This window comes from Copadichromis virginalis, linkage group LG3 (genome assembly GCF_057382275.1).
Source record: "Copadichromis virginalis isolate Kocher_CV1m ecotype Utaka linkage group LG3, C_Virginalis_male_GT1.1, whole genome shotgun sequence".
NCBI lineage: Eukaryota > Metazoa > Chordata > Actinopteri > Cichliformes > Cichlidae > Copadichromis > Copadichromis virginalis.
In genome coordinates this window covers 14,776,402-14,793,202 of record NC_140620.1, presented here as the reverse complement: position 1 = coordinate 14,793,202, position 16,801 = coordinate 14,776,402, and the positions used below count along the sequence as shown (strand labels likewise).

Sequence of the window (16,801 nt, the reverse complement as noted above, 5' to 3'; positions counted from 1 at the left end):
TAGTCACCGCATTCACACTTAAACTGTGACCAGAGTTGAGGAATATAACTCAAAACACACTTTCCTAAGAGTATTTTAGACATGCTTGTCATAATCAGAAAGAGCAAGTCAAAAACAAACAAACGAAAAATTCAAACCTCCATTAATTCTCACCGCGCACACAAGAAATTGAAAAAATAAACCACACCAGCAACTAATGCTGGAGAAAAGTTACTACTGAAAGTAATGTGTTAGTCTTAAGTATATACAGTGCACTCAATATATTTATATATCTACATCCAAACTCAGTCAATTACTATACATCCACTACGGCAACTCAAAACTTTATTTATAGTCCTCTAATAAACATAAATGGCATCTTAAACACACACTCAACAATGTTTGCAGCAGTATTTGTAAAACCAACTGTGGTTTAAACAGGTCACTACTTACTCATTTGCATTTTCACACTCACACACACCGTCTAAAAATAGCAGCAGGCAGTCAGTGCATTGCTGACTCGACACACAGCCTCCTATTTTATATTACAAAGACGTCTTATATTTACAACTACTGCCAGATCTGTCAGCTTTAGCGCCTAACCAATTTTGACAAATTTAAGTTAACGGTCCCACCGAAAAAGTCCAACTTTTTTGTAATCAGTTAACCAGTATCTGTCCAACAGTTTCTGGCCTCATCTCTAAAGTCCCTAACTCAATTTAAAAGCGTCAACCAACCCAAACTTTGCCTGAAGCTCTATTTTTGGCATTGCACAGCCAAGGCTTACCCCGAAGTGTTAAGTTAAAGTTACACGCCCGAAGTCCAACTTCTTCTAACCAAAAAAGCGCAGACTACCGTTCCAAACTGTAAAGTGGTCCAACCACTAGCTATTTTGGAGGTTCCCAAGTTCTCCCCGGTTGCCAACCGTACTAACCCTATTCGCCGATAGGTCAGGGCCAAGCGTCCTTGGCCGGGAGGGAGCATTACCTCCGAGAACTGCGCTTCTTACCAGTCCAACTGGCGTTCTTGAGTAATTTATAATACTTTGGAACAACAGTAAAACACCCAACAAAGTGTAAGACTGAAGCAGGTCCAACCTTATAACCAAAAAATAACCAAATTCCCTAACATACTAAAATCATTGAGCAGTCCAACTGCTTTCCACGGTCCAACCGTATTAAATCCTTTTAGCGGTCCAACCGCATTCAATCATTACCAGCAGTCCAACTGCTTTTTACGGTCCAACCATATTAAATCATTTCCAGCAGTCCAACTGCTTTAAATCCTCAGTACTGTCATAAGATTCTCATCAAAATCAAAGCAGACATTTACCGGCAACTTTTACTGAATAGACATTTAATTTTATCATCCAATTCAGCACACTTCGGATAAAATCAACAGGCCTGTGCCTACCTCTTTTTAAAGGCGCCTGTCCCCTCAGTTTGGTTGCCGGGTCACGCCTGCCTGTCTGACCACAACGGACCACCGAATTTCACCATTTACACCTCCAATCCTCCCTCCTCAATTACCGGACGAAGCCCCCAAATGTTAAGGTTCAAAAATTGAGGAAGGAGAGTACAAACCACCATGGTCCAGAAGCTCTTGGTCAAACAATGATTTTAATGAACACACACGTGTGGGAAGAACACTCTGTACGCAGACAGCAAGTGGTCTTCGACTTCCTCAAAGCATACACAGATTTTTATAGCATCAGGGTTTGATTTACTGACGCCCCCTTCATGCGTCACAGACAGGATATATACACATACGTCAATATCAAAACCACAACGACTTTTGACACAATTTAAAAGAACAATTATCTTCTATCTTCATAACAGGTGCTTCCTGTCACTGCCGGATGCTCGCTTGTCATCTTGACACCTCAGCAGCAGTTCTGCAACAAACTGCTCTTTTTGCAACCCCAGCAAAACATGATTAAACTTTCACCTATAAATGATTCTCTCTAACTGAGTGTGTGTGTCTGTGTCTGTGTGCTAACCACAATTGCACCCTGTTTCACGTCGCTGACTAGCTCCTGACCTCTAACCAGACAGAGAGACAGAAACCACACTCAGATATGTAACAACTGAAACTATATATGTGTCATCTACTAAATAAATGTTTTAATCAAGAACCCCTACTAAAAGCTTAATACAAGAATATGAACATATAAAAGATATTAAAATAAACTGATATAAGTGTTTTGTAAGCATGTATTGCAATTCCTTCTATGTTCTAGTTTTCCCTCAGCATGGATCATCTAGACACTCTCACTAGTGAAGCTTTAGACCATTAATGAACCTGAACATCAACTCAAATAGGCACAGATATGCATTGTGTATAAAATAGTTATAACTGCACCTGAAATACAAAGTTAATATAATAACTTGCATGCATAAACATCTTAAGGCCATCTTAAAGCTATCTGTTACATTGTTAGAGCAATGATCATATTGCAGATTATATTATGCTGGTAATAATGATTTTTAACAATAGCAGTAAAATAATTTCCCTGCTCCACAGTTTCTTCACCACAGTTCTGCCATCCGCCGTTTTTGTTAGAAAAAATTGGCCACAGCCACTGCGCTATGAATTCTGGGATATGTTGGGCCACAAGTGATACACCCAACCCATTCTTCAAATCTGGGGAAATGAAGGGCGCATTTTCGGCTGCATTTCGAATTGGGACAGGCTTCATCATGTTGGCGTGACGTAATCACCCTTCAAATTGGGTCTTGAAGAATGCAGACACTGAATTGGAACAGTTATTTTGGCGGCAGAAAATGTGAAAGAGGAACATCACATGGAGATACTTTAAGGCTGGAAATTAAAACACTAACATGAAAAATAAACATAATAACTTGATACTGTCACTGGGTTAAGAATAAAGGAGTGTTCAAAAGAAATCATCAGTATCAAACTGTGACAATAAAAAAAATGTTCATTAAAGCAACCAAGAATGGGATAAGTTTGATGTGAATCTTTGGTAATGCATAGGGGAGGCTCTGTGCCAGTTTTTTTATGCTGTACCTCCCTCCATCCAACCATACACCTCTTTGGGTTTGCCATCAGCCCTGCCTGCCTCACGGACTCCGTGACCGTGACCAACCACTGCACATGACATGATCCACCGAGGTATAACTATGAATGACAACATCATCCAGGTAGGAATTAGGATATGCAGTGTGAGGACGCAGCTATCGCTCCAGCACGTGCTGGAAAATGGCCGCGGCTTCAAACAAGCCAAACAGAAGAGTGATGAATGGCATGAACCATACAGAGTGGAGAAGGTCTTTTTTGTCTTTGGACTCTGCAGACAAGGGAATCTGCCAGTAGGCGTTGGTTAAATCCAGCATGATAAAAGCTAAGCAGTGCTTAACCAGTCCAGGTCAACCTGGGGCATGGGATAAGCATAAAACCATGAGATCTTGTTCACTTTGTGATAATCATCACAGAACCCTATAAAACCGTGCGCTCACTTCTTAATTACCTGGAAGCACCTTAAAGACAACTGGCCCCTCTCAACAGCTGCGACAAATCATCTGGAGAAAAGGTAAACATAGGAGACCAAACACTGAGGAACAAATCCTCATTTCATCCTGTGATAACAGCATTTTCACCATTTCAGCCAATTCCTTTTGCACAATTTGTCTCTTGTGCTCAGGCAACATGTTAGGTCATGAACAGACGCCAGGCTGCGTTTCAAGGTGGTGCTCCAGCCGGGCAGGGGGTAGAACACATCTGCAAACCGCTGTTGCAATGCAGGAACATCTGCTTTGTGTGAGATGTTCATTACAATGAATGTTAAACACACTCTCTGAAAACTTCATGCCCAAATCTTGCTTTTAAGAAAAATCAAACATCTTTGTCCTTAAAGATAATTTTAGAGTTTTTAATGAGCTGCAGGAACCCTATTCTGTGTGAGTGGAGAACAGCCAAGTCTCCTCCAGTGATAAACCTCCACATGTACCACTGAAAACAGTTAAATTACTTTGAATCTGAAATCAGGGCTCAAACTACTTGTTGTGAGACCATTTCTTTATTTTTCACACCAAACTGTTTATTAAGAAAAACGTTACACAGACTTCATCAAATATAGGATCAAATCAAATCACGATTTCATAATACAAACTTCAAATCAACAAGAAAACAGCTGCAGAACATGTGGAAATGAAATGAATTCATTAAAAAACAGCATGTGGACTTCAAGAACACAGTAAACACACTAAAGTGAAAGGAGGAGCCAAAAATAGAGGTTTAGTAGAATTTTTTGAATTTGTAACATTTCTTTGCTGCCAATGTGAATATGAATGTGGTCTTTGCCTAATTGAATAAAGGTTACACTGACTCACTGCTCCATCTTCTGGTACAAACTGGTATTACATGGAAGTACAGCCCAAAATCAGTTTAGCTTGAGTTTCTTTTTTCTGGACATAAAGTCAGAACAGATGTTGTTTCAAAGCTGGTGGACAGATAAGAGCAACAGATTTAAGAGATTTAAGACAGATTTAAGAGCAACTGTTGTGAAATTATTTGCAGTTTGGGGATAAAAGGATTTAAGAGAAGATTTTACAACAGCAAAAGATTAAATATGAATGAAGAATTGAAATTTAACTGAGGTAACACATTAAATGAATACATTACAAAAGAAGTTAATTTTGGAAACACTAAGAAAGCTCAAATGAAAGAAATTGATATATAAAACCATATCTGCAATTCTGATACAATATCAGTTTGGTAAAAACGACATTCCAAATGAACAATATTTGTCTCTTATATATGATCCACTCATATTTGATACATCTATACGTATTTATACTCTGTAAAAGACAAGCATCGCACTTCCGGCCTTAGCGGTCTTTGAGTACGCGGCCCTTGAGGACCGTTAAGGTTGCAGAACCTGAATTGGGATACAGCCTAAGGCTGTTCCAATTCTCAGCACTGCTCCTCTCTTTCCCTGAGTCCTTAACAATTCTCCTTCCCACGATGACGTTTTCATCGAGGCCAAGGAAAAGAGTTTAGGAAAAGGAGATTTCGAAATTACACCCCACGTGGTCACGTTGTGCAGCTGAGTCACGTGACCACACAGTAACATATCACCACAGAGCCAGGAAAAGGGGGCGGAGAAAGTGTGTGTGCGCAGGAGAGGAGTCGGGCAGAGAGAGATGATTTTTTATGAAACGGGAGTAGAGTAGTAAACTTACAGGAACATATACCATTACCAACGTTTGGATCGATATCTGCATCGATCTGCACACCCTTGTCTCCTGGATCCTAGCTGAGATCAGCGTGAACCACGTGGGTCTCTTCTCCCTGATCTGTTTCCTGTTTGGAAAGACTTCCAGCTTCATCGCGGAGTTTCTCTCGGTTTGTGGGATCATCTAAAGGTAAGCACCGAGCTAACTTTAATGTGGGTTCAGTTTATGCTGAGTTTAGCTCTGTTGAGAATAATAGATTGTTTGGTATAGACTGGAGTCAGACAGACTGTAGAGTTTGTGATTGCTTGCAACATCAATATTATGGCGGTTGCTGGGGGGAAAGAATACATAAAGAAAAATAGTCTTGGAATATGAACAAAGGATGGGGTGCAGGGCATGAGAACAACCAACCCCCACCCTCAGGACATGAAGCCACAGGTACAAGCGTGGGGGAGGGCAATCAGCCTTTAGAATTGACTATGTGCACGTTAGCATATGCTACTTCCGGTGTGGAAACTCCCGTGGGGAGCTTTGTTTCCGGTGTCCTATTCGCGCCTGGTTTACGGTCCAAAACAAGTTGATGAATGAATCAAGCGGCGATTTACATTTCTATAGATGGACATTTACCCAATACATCTGTAAATGATGTCTGTGAAGGTTCTCAGTCATCCAGGTCATCGGTCCTTTTGTCCCCCTGATGATCCGATCATCACCTTTTGTCCCTTTGTGGGGGGTTACTCCCACTAGGTTTATATCTGGGACTCACCATTTGACCTTAGAACTGAAGAAGTTTCTCGGATGAGAGGTGAAACTTATTCAACTAACTTAAAGAAGTCCAGACACTTTTCTTTGCAAGTTCCTTTTACTATCTGTAAATGATGTTCATCGACTTGTCGATGTTTTTTCCCCGCGCCTCAGAGCAAAAGAGAAAAGGGATTCAAATGTTATATTTCTCAACTGTCCCTCGTTTATCGCGGGTGTTATGTTCTAAAAATAACCAGCGATAGGTGAAATCAAGTAGCCAATTTTATTTTTGACGGTGCAAAAAGTTTGGTGGACATCGTGGACATACACTACTGCACTTCAGAGTCACACTGCTAGCGATCGTTGCAGCGATTCTGTACTGTACACGAGAGACGTCACGGAGGAGATCGTCTGTAGCAATCAGGACGCAGGACACAATGTGACGTAAAAAAAAAGCATGCAAACTTGCACTAAAAAATCCGTGAAAAAGCGAGGTGAAAGGTGAACCGCGTTATAGCGAGGGACCGCTGTAATTTTGAAGGTAAGTCACAACATACCCTTCGTAAATACTAATGTATAGAAACTGTTACCAGCAATCATTCATTTTTTGTGTGGCTTTTTTCACGGTTTGTTAACATGCTGTGTAGGTGTGTACTTGACTAGCTGATATCGACATAATGGGGGAAACATCTGGTTTGACTATTCTTCACCTGTAGTTTGAATGCTGAACATTTGCCTGTTTAAATCATAAGACCAGTCACTATACAGAGATGTGCTTCTGAATGTGGACGATGCCACATCGAAAAGTGTAATGCAGTAATGCAGTTCTGCTTGTGTTGAGTGATGTAAACAACTGATCGATCTAAATGCTTTAAAATTGATCATTAGATTTTTTATGAAACAACAGCGGTGAGTGTTCCCACCTTCTGCTCTTTGTAACTTAACGCAATCTTTCCGTTTTCGAGTTTTGGACATGATTTTGGAGTATATCTTCGCAGTAGTGATTGACCGCAAAATAAATAAAATAAAGCTACCGGAAATGCACAACCCCACATCCGGTCTCAAACCAGGAAGTTAACATTGTCTCGTGCACATAGTCAATAGTGCCTTCATAGTGGACTTCGTAGGATGATCTCCAGATGCATATGTAAAAAAAAAATTATATATATATATATATATATATATATATATATATATACACACACACACAGACACACAAGCTCTGAGTATAAGATCCATAGAGGCTGGGGTCTATCACACCAGGCAAGACCCCAGGTGCAGGCTGTGTAAAGATGCCCCAGAGACAATCCAGCACATAACAGCAGGGTGCAAGATGCTAGCAGGCAAGGCATACATGGAACGCCATAACCAAGTGGCCGGCATAGTGTACAGGAACATCTGTGCCGAGTATAACCTGGAAGTCCCGAGGTCAAAATGGGAGATGCCCCCAAGGGTGGTGGAAAATGAACGAGCTAAGATCCTGTGGGACTTCCAGATACAGATGGACAAAATGGTGGTGGCTAACCAACCGGACATAGTGGTGGTAGACAAACAGAAGAAGATGGCCGTAGTGATCGATGTAGCGGTTCCGAATGACAGCAATATCAGGAAGAAGGAACACGAGAAGCTGGAGAAATACCAAGGGCTCAGAGAAGAGCTCGAGAGGATGTGGAGGGTGAAGGTAACGGTGGTCCCCGTGGTAATCGGAGCACTAGGTGCGGTGACTCCCAAGTTAGGCAAGTGGCTCCAGCAGATCTCCAGCAGATCAATATATATATTTATACATACATATATATGTGTGTGTGTATATATTAGAGCTGGGCGATATGAGATTTTTTCATATCACGATATGTTTTTTTCATTTCAGGCGATAACGATATCTATCACGATATAAGCCAAATAACTATATTTGTAAGATTTAAATGTGCCGTTGCTCACAAGTAAAATGTGAAATAATCAGCAGCTTGTTTTTATTTAAATATTTATTTCCCATAATAAGTTCAACAGGGTAGATGTACTTAAGGAACATGAGACTTTTTCAGATAAATAAAGGCAAATATTGCAAACTTCAAAAGAAAGGCAGCCGCTAAAGCGTTTAAGTTTCAAAATAGAACAAACGAAACAGACTAAATTGTCAATTCCACTTAGAAACAAAGTATTAATTCTAAAAATAAATCTTAGTTTGTTTTACAGAAGAACAGACAAAACTGACTAACTTTTGTCAATATCAAATAAACTGAGAACTAAAAGGAAATTCTCAATCTCTCCTTGTTGTATAGCTGAGCTTTTCAAACAGTTTTAACAGTTACTTTAGTCTGACAAAAGCCGAATGACGAATTAGCGCTTCCAGTCAGAGACTGAGGCTACGTCCACACGTACACGGGTATTTTTGAAAACGGAGATTTTCCGTTTTCGTTTTAAAAAAATAATCCCGTTCACACGTAAAGGCAGAAATGAAGGAAAACGGTGCTATGAACATGCCAAAGCAGCAGGTGGCGCTAGATTCCTAACCGTGCAGAAATATTGGCCAATCAGAAGTCTAGAAGCCTCGGTGGGAAAAAGTAAACAAAGCTGGGGCATAGAAGCAGAACCGAGTCGTATGTGTGGACCGACAGTAACTGTGTGTATATGTAAGCATTTAAACACTGCAGAGAGTAGAATTAACAGTATTGTAGAAATTCATTTCACCGAAACAATAACGTGGCGCACAGTGTGACGCATGCACCAGTTCATTGTATTTCCAGACTTGCTTTCGGCACAATTTACAGTGCACGCTACTCTGTTTTTTGTCAGACTTGAAATAGCCGAAATACCTTCACACTACGGAACTTCTATGGCTCTTCCGTTCGACAATCTCTCCGGCATTGGAACCATCATCTGTTTTCTCTTCGGTCACGCTCGGTTGATTTTTCTAGTCGGTACACTCATTTCCTCCATTACCCGCTGGCTGCTTCCCAAACAAACACACGTGCGGCTTGGCACTTGTGCTGTACGTAACAAGTCACGCGACGTGAAGTTGCGGCTGTGATTGGTTCGGCTCTGCGCTACTTAATTTGGATCGGCCGACCTTTTTTTTTTTTTTTTTTTTTTTAAAAGAGGACAAGAGCGGCGAGGTCTATCGCGATAGCTTAATTTCTCTATCGAGTAAAAGTTATATCGCGATAGATATCGTTATCGTTCTATCGCCCAGCTCTAGTATATATATACTTTTTGTGTGTGTGTCCCAGCTGAATAACAGGAGTAGTCTGCTGGAGCAGCAGAGGAACAATTTTGGACTCAGCTCAGCCACTACAGAGGAAACAATGACTTCAACACAAAAGGTAACAAAAACATTACAGTTACACTGTTATTGAAACTGTGTGCACAGCTGGTTGGTTTTTAAAAACATGTTAACAGCAGCTTTATCTTTTCCAACCTGGGCTCCTCCATATACACAGAATCTACATTCACAACCAAAAACCACACAAGTTAGAAGAAAATACAAAGATTATATTTTATAAGCATACATTGAAACAACAATATCATCAGTTGAACTCAAGTAAAAGATTTTCTCCGCTGATCAATATTTTTTCAATAATGTAATTTTCATTACAACTCTCATTGTAGCACATCATTGTAATGTGATACTGTCAACAGAAGGTGGTGGAAACACACCAACAATGTGTTTTTTTTGACATGTTTGATTCCACTAATGGAGGGAGTTTCAGTTTGTTCCACGACTGCATTTCACTCACTGCCTCTGTTTGTATCTCTGTCACTGCAGGACCAACATGGAGCGAGAAGTCAGCGCTCTCAGGAGGCCGACAAACCTCACAGAAGAAAGGGAGAGAAAACCTACAGCTGTGACTTGTGTGGAAAGTCTTTTACCCACTCTGGACACTTAAAAATACACCAACTCATCCACAGTGGAGTTAAACCGTATAGCTGTGACTTGTGTGGAAAGTCTTTTACCGAGGCTGGATCCTTAAAAAAACACCAAGTCATCCACAGTGGAGTTAAACCTTATAGCTGTGAGTTGTGTGGAAAGTCTTTTACTCAGTCTGGAGGCTTAAAAACACACCAACTCATCCACAGTGGAGTTAAAGCTCACAGCTGTGACTTGTGTGGAAAGTCTTTTACCCAGGCTGGAGAATTAAAAACACACAGACTCGTCCACAGTGGATTTAAAGCGTACAACTGTCACTTGTGTGGAAAGTCTTTTACCCACGCTCAAAGCTTTAAAACACACCAACTCATCCACAGTGGAGTTAAACCTTACAGCTGCAACTTGTGTGGAAAGTCTTTTACCCATCGTAAATGCTTAAAATTACACCATATCATGCACAGTGGAGTTAAAGCACACAGCTGTGATTTGTGTGGCAAGACGTTTGCTCAAAATAGCAGCTTACAGAAGCATCTAGTTACCCACTCTGGAATTAAGGCGTACAACTGCGACTTTTGTGGAAAAAGGTTCAGAGACAAACAGTACCGAAATAGTCACCTACGGATTCACACTGGAAATGATCTTTACTGCTGTGATCAGTGTGGGAAACCGTTTACAACAGATGCACAGCTACAACAACACATGTTTAGCCACACTGAGGAGAGACCTTACAAATGTGACCTGTGTGAGAAGACTTTTAAAGCTCCAAATCAGCTGAAAAAACACCAACAGATCCACTCCAGAAAGTAACTCTACAAGTGCAGTTACTGTGAGGATGTATTGATTTTTTATCTTGTAATTTTAACCTGATTGTTTGGAAAAAGTCTGATCAGTAAACTTATGGAGTTAAACTGAATGAACTGTTAGGAAAAATGAAGACTCATTTTCTCTCAGTAAGCTGAGTGTTGTAATGTAAACAGTAAAATGTAATTGGACGTTGGCAGAGATGCTCTTTGTTTCAGGCGACTTTCAGGATAAAAACATTGAAGCAATTCCCCGACTTACAATGTCTTTGCTTAGAATCAGAGCGACGCAGATGGATCCAGTTCTCAGCCCTGTCGTCACTGTGGTGGTGGGAAAACGTTTCTCTGTGAATTTGTGGAAAAACTTCCAATCATCAACGGGACCTAAAACCACATCAATGTAGACACACTGGAGACAAAATGAAAAACTGCAAAGAATGTGGGAGAGGCTTCCACACACCAAGTACATTACAAATACATGAACTCTTCCACAGTGGGGTCAAAAAGCACATCTGTGACTAGTGTGGGTCATCCTTCACCACTTCAGGAGAGACGCCATACAAGTGCAGACACTGTGACAAAAGCTTCTCACAATCAGGTCATCGTAACAAACATGAACGTACACACATGGAAGTGAACTTCAGCTGTGACCAGTGTGACAAGAGCTTCAGGAATCTCAGTTCATACTCCGAACACAAACGATCCCACGCTGTAAATAAACTGTTTCACTGTTACCAATGTGCAAAAACCTTCACTTCATTATCTGCTCTGTGCAAACATCAGCCTGATCATGCAGGATTGAAATCACTGGATCACAATGAATCTGAAGAGAGAGAAAGATCCTCTTCTGGTTTCAGGGTCAGACTTAAAAACCTTGAGATCAGGCTCCACAGAGTTCAGATGGAATCTCCTGTAAAGAGTGTCAGCTGATGTCACACTTGGATCTGATGAGGTAGCTCTGATTTCTGGACCTGCAGTGAATAATCCTGAATGTTATGTTTAGGAAGCTGCATGTATAGATATGCATATCAAGTTTGTTTTTTCCTTTGAGGGATTTTAATTCTCTAAAATGTTATCTCTGTTACATTTTAATATTTGTTCCCTTGGGACACAGTAGTGTTTAGTAGTTGTACTTGTTACTGTATTATTAAAGTTATAGGAATTTCTTTTTCACCAAACAGATAATGTATCAGAATTGCAGATATTGGTGTATATATATCAATTTCTTTCATTTGAATTTTCTTAGTGTTTCCAAAATTAACTTCTTTTTTTAATGTATTCATTTAATGTGTTACCTCAGTTAAATTTCAATTCTTCATTCATATTTAATCTTTTGCTGTTGTAAAATCTTCTCTTAAATCATTTTCTCCCAAAACTGCAAATGTTTTCACAGCAGTTGCTCTTAAATCCTCCAAAAATGAACTAAATCTGTCCACCAGCTTTGAAACAACACCTGCTGTGACTTTATGTCCTGAAAAAAGAAACTCAAACTAAACTGGTTTTGAGCTGTACTTCCATGTAATGCCAGTTTGTACCAGAGGATGGAGCAGTAAGTCAGTGTAACCTTTATTCAATTAGGCAAAGAACACATTCGTATTCACAGTGGCAGCAAAGAAATGTTGAAAGTTAAAAACAGCAGCACACATCAGGACCATTTTAAAGATCACAGGTGACTACTTTTACTTAATTCAAATTCTGTTAAACCTCTATTTTTTGCTCCTCCTTTCACTTTAGTGTATTTAGTCCTTGAAGTCCACATGTTGTTTTTTAATGAATTTTGATCCACGTGTTTGCTGCTGTTTTCTTGTTGATTTGAAGTTTGTATTATGAACTCCTGATACTGTTAAAGTGTTAGTTATATTTGATGAAGTCTGTGTAGAGTTTATCTTATTAAACAGTTTGGTGTGAAAAATAAAGAAATGGTCTCAGAACAAGTAGTTTGAGCCATGATTTCAGATTCAAACTAATTTACCGTATTTTCACGACCATAAGACCATAAGCTTTTCTGTCCCCCACTCGTTACATGTATGAATGGCACCTGTTTGAACTCATCATCTGTATAAAAGACACCTGTCCACAGCCTCAAACATTCAGACTCCAAACGCCGCCATGGCCAAGACCAAAGAGCTTTCGAAGGACACCAGGAAAAGTATTGTAGACCTGCACCAGACTGGGAAGAGTGAATCTACAATAGGCAAGCAGCTTGGTGTGAAAAAATCAACTGTGGGAGCAATCATCAGAAAATGGAAGACATACAAGACCACTGATAATCTCCCTCGATCTGGGGCTCCACGCAAGATCTCATCCCGTGGGGTCAAAATGATCATGAGAACGGTGAGCAAAGATCCCAGAACCACACGGGGGGACCTGGTGAATGTTTAACACAGATTTCAGAAGAGCGAATATGCTTAATAGTTTAACTAGATTTCATTTGTCAGTGTGGGACTGCTGAGTCACCGGAAGAACTCATTTGATTCATTCTCCACATGATGTTCATTTACAGAAATGTTTCACAGGAACTGATTTCTCCCAAAGGGTGAACTAGTGTGTTTCCATAGATTACCTCTGTATGAATGTACTTCTTAAATGAAGGCAAGTGTTTGTCCTTTTTTGTTCCTCAGGTACAGTACGTGATATCAAGGGCAGGCGGTCAACACTGGGGGTAGACAAGAAGCAGACGTACTTCCAAGAGGGAGCTGCAGTGAGGTCAGAGGTCAGAATCTGAAACAGCTCAGGTTTATATTTTAGAGGTTATAAAAAAATCAAAATGTATTATTTAAAGAAACCTTTAAATAATAGTCATAATTATGATTATTATAAGAAATATCAAACATTTAAGTGGATTTTCTGTTACACATATTGTGTTAGCCCTGCAATAAACTGGCAGCTGTGGCCAGGAGATATTTTATTTTGTATTCTTATGATCACAGTTATAATCAGAATTATCATTGATTAATAATTTACCATTGTTGAATTAGTTGACAGAATAATCTTTGAAGCACATCTATGTTACTTTGAGCAAATATTAATGCACACAGATTATCAGCACTTTAATCAGTCTATTGATGTTCTGTATTATTCTTGTTATTTGTTTAAGTTGTTGCACATCATTGCAATCACACCGCTCGGACCCACAAGTCCTGTTGGACCCAGGCCTGTCTACATTCAGTTCTGCACGTACTCAGGCCTGTTACAACATGAACACACTTATATAAGACACGCACGTTCACACACACACTTAGTAAAAATAGGAGGGTCGTCTGAGGACAGTTTTTCTGATAGATACACTTTCACAAAATGCACAATGTAATACACACTTGTTTTTCTCTAAAGTAGCAGTTGATGTCTATATAAGGAGAACTTTTTGAGAGGTGGGGAATTGTTATCATTTCCAGTAAAGATCTAACTGTGATGTCATCATGGCAATATATCAATGTATCAGCTGGGATAGGCTTCATCCTCCCGCAACCCTGAATTGGATACATTGTATTCCAATTATGTAATCTGATCATTTACAAACTCAAGGTATCTAATCAAAATGTAAGTAATAATTATAAAATGGGAAAGCAGAAATAAGTGTGACATAAATGTAAATGTGTGAGCTGACATAGAGGACAGCTACATGTAGTCTGAAAAACCTTTGTTGTCAAGTTTGCAGGTATATCAGCACGAGACATTCTTGCATAGAAGAGACGTTAAAGTCTCTAACTCAGTGAAGCATTATTGGTCCCGTCTGTTTGGATAAATATAGTAAGTTGATGTTTGTCCATTTATTGACACATTTTCTTAAGTGCTTATCCAGCTCAGGATCACAGTGGAGCTGCAGCTGGATATGTTCACTAAATAAACCTTACAAAAGTTAACAATAAACCTGCATCCATGTACGTTGTTGTCCACAGGATGAGAAAATCAAGCTGGAAGACTGTGGAACATGTTAATAAATGTTTGTGTGTTTATCCCTGTGTCTTTCACAGGAGGCGCTGGAAGGTTTCCCTAATAGTTCCTGGTGAATCAAAGCAGAACCATAAAGGTTGCTGGACTGCATGATGGCCTTACCCCTGAGCAGTCATCCTGTTAAAGGAGGAACCAGTTAGAAGCTGTTTTCAAAGTAGCTGAGCAGATTTCATCTCACGTAAGCAATTAACTGTTTGTTCATCTGTTCTGTCACTTAAAGAGCATTTAAGGACGTCTTTTGAGTGTCCAGTTGAATTAATTCTACTGGCTCTCATGGTCATTTGTTATTATAGACATATTTTTCATCTTCATCCAGCTATTTAGTAAATTCTATCTATTTAGTAATATCCGTCAGCTATAAAATGTAATATAAATATAAAAAATATCTAAATATCTCCTGCACTTTATATTTTAATGATGTAAGTCTGTTTACATTAGCATTCCTCACATATCAATGAGATGCTGTACAGTACAATCCTACTGACACAGCAGAAGGATAACAACGGCTATTCAACATCGTTACACGACACATTCGAGCTGCATGACGCAGACAAAGTGACTCAATCATCTTTTTGTGGTTTATTGTCTTCAAACCAGCAGACAAAGCTGATGGCAGAAGATGTCGGAGAAGAACTTCAGGCCGTGGACTGAAAAGGTATTTTTTTCTTGTTATCAAAGACATTTGGAGTGGCAGCTTCTACAAGTGGTTGTGCTAAAGTAAAGCTTACAGTCTAAGAAATCACAGTGTTGATGTTCAGCACAAAGAGAAAAGCTCACTTGTTTGAATTTATTTACAATCATAGTTTTATAAATTCTGACTGTAAACAGCTTTTACAGCTTTGATATTGTTTGACACTCGATATCAGGTGATAGGGTTTAATTTAAAGGTTTCTGTGTCCCAATGAGCCATTTACACTGACCAGTGTCAGTTTAACTGTAACACATTCATTATTTAGATTCAACAAAGAAATAACTGAATGTAAAAAATGGCAGCCCTCAGGCAGGTTTATAGAGATACATGCATGCATTATGAAATTTATGTATCCCAGATAATTGTTATTCATCTAGTCATGGCAGACCCACCTCTTCCTCCCAAGTTAACTGCAACCCAAAAGAACTAGTGGGGCTATTTACACACTCACAACCAGTGTGGGGTAAAAAGAGCCACCAAAAAGCTGTCAGCCACAGATGTGCTATAAGAGTTAGAAACTCTGCTTATGGAGAAACTTTCTAAGTCTAACAGAGGACAGGTACTCCTGCCCAAATAACATGATATAACCCCACATACAGCCCAGCCATAAAGTGAACCAAGTCATTTAGTTAAAGACAGCATGGGACCAAATGCATGTAACCAGCCTGCACCAACCTGACATTTCTTCCTCCTGAATTAAATGAATGAATGGATGAAAGTTAAATGACTACAAACCTAAAGCCACTAGTTCCCACACTGGAGCTCCCTGACACTGTGTGTTTACCGTATTTAGCTTGTATCAACAGTTGTAACAGGCTAAGCCACCTGAGACACTGCATTGAATTTGTTCCTGTCTTAATGATTTCAGCTGACTGGTTTCAGCTCAGATGTTCTGCTTTTTCCTTTCAGTAGATCAAAGCAGCTCGTGCTCCTTCTGCTTCCAATTTAGAAGAAGAAGAAGAAGGCGAAGGCTTCAGCAAAGTGGCGTTCATGGTCTCAGTGAACAGTCACGGTCACACACTGCATGTGGTTTTAAAAGCAACATGTCTGTTCACCACAACAATGGAGATGTGTAATATTAGTGCAGCTACGGTTTGTTCTTGAACATCAGTTCTGTTTTCTACTTTGATCACTTAGACCAAAAAAGTGTTGTTTTCAGATTCTTTCTTTTAAATCTATAAAGCACCTGCTCATTTTTTTTATTACAATTAGTTTCTTTTTTTTTTTTTTTTTTTTAAATAAAATAAAAAAAAATATATTACAATTAGTTTCACATAAATGTTAGTGTTTCCTTTATGATCTTTTAATGCTTACACTACACTGTACATGTCTACATTAGAGACATTTCTGTTTCCTGTTTCTGTTGACTCAGAGTTGTGAAATGTTCTTTTATTTGATGCACAATATGAAGTTCATAATTTTCTTACAAATAAAACTAATGACAAACATGAACAGCTGTGCTTATTTCTGAGACATGAGTTTTTGAATGTGTTCATATTTAGACAGTGTGCATCTGTATGCTGAAACTGTGATGGTGAACCTGAGGTGATGGTCAACAGAAGGCAAATAT

General features: G+C 39.4%; 1 protein-coding gene and 1 pseudogene across 2 annotated transcripts in view; both read left to right on the top strand.

Moving 5' to 3' along the window:
• Positions 1–16,801, top strand: part of LOC146712974 (butyrophilin-like protein 2) — a 285,791-nt gene that overhangs the window by 25,890 nt on the left and 243,100 nt on the right. The gene's annotated exons all lie outside the window — the stretch shown is intronic.
• Positions 5,096–16,434, top strand: LOC146712983 (uncharacterized; annotated as a pseudogene). The gene is made up of 7 exons (XR_014917523.1): positions 5,096–5,366; positions 9,149–9,241; positions 9,685–10,620; positions 10,864–13,299; positions 14,561–14,718; positions 15,138–15,195; positions 16,141–16,434. The product of XR_014917523.1 is annotated as an uncharacterized LOC146712983 (transcript).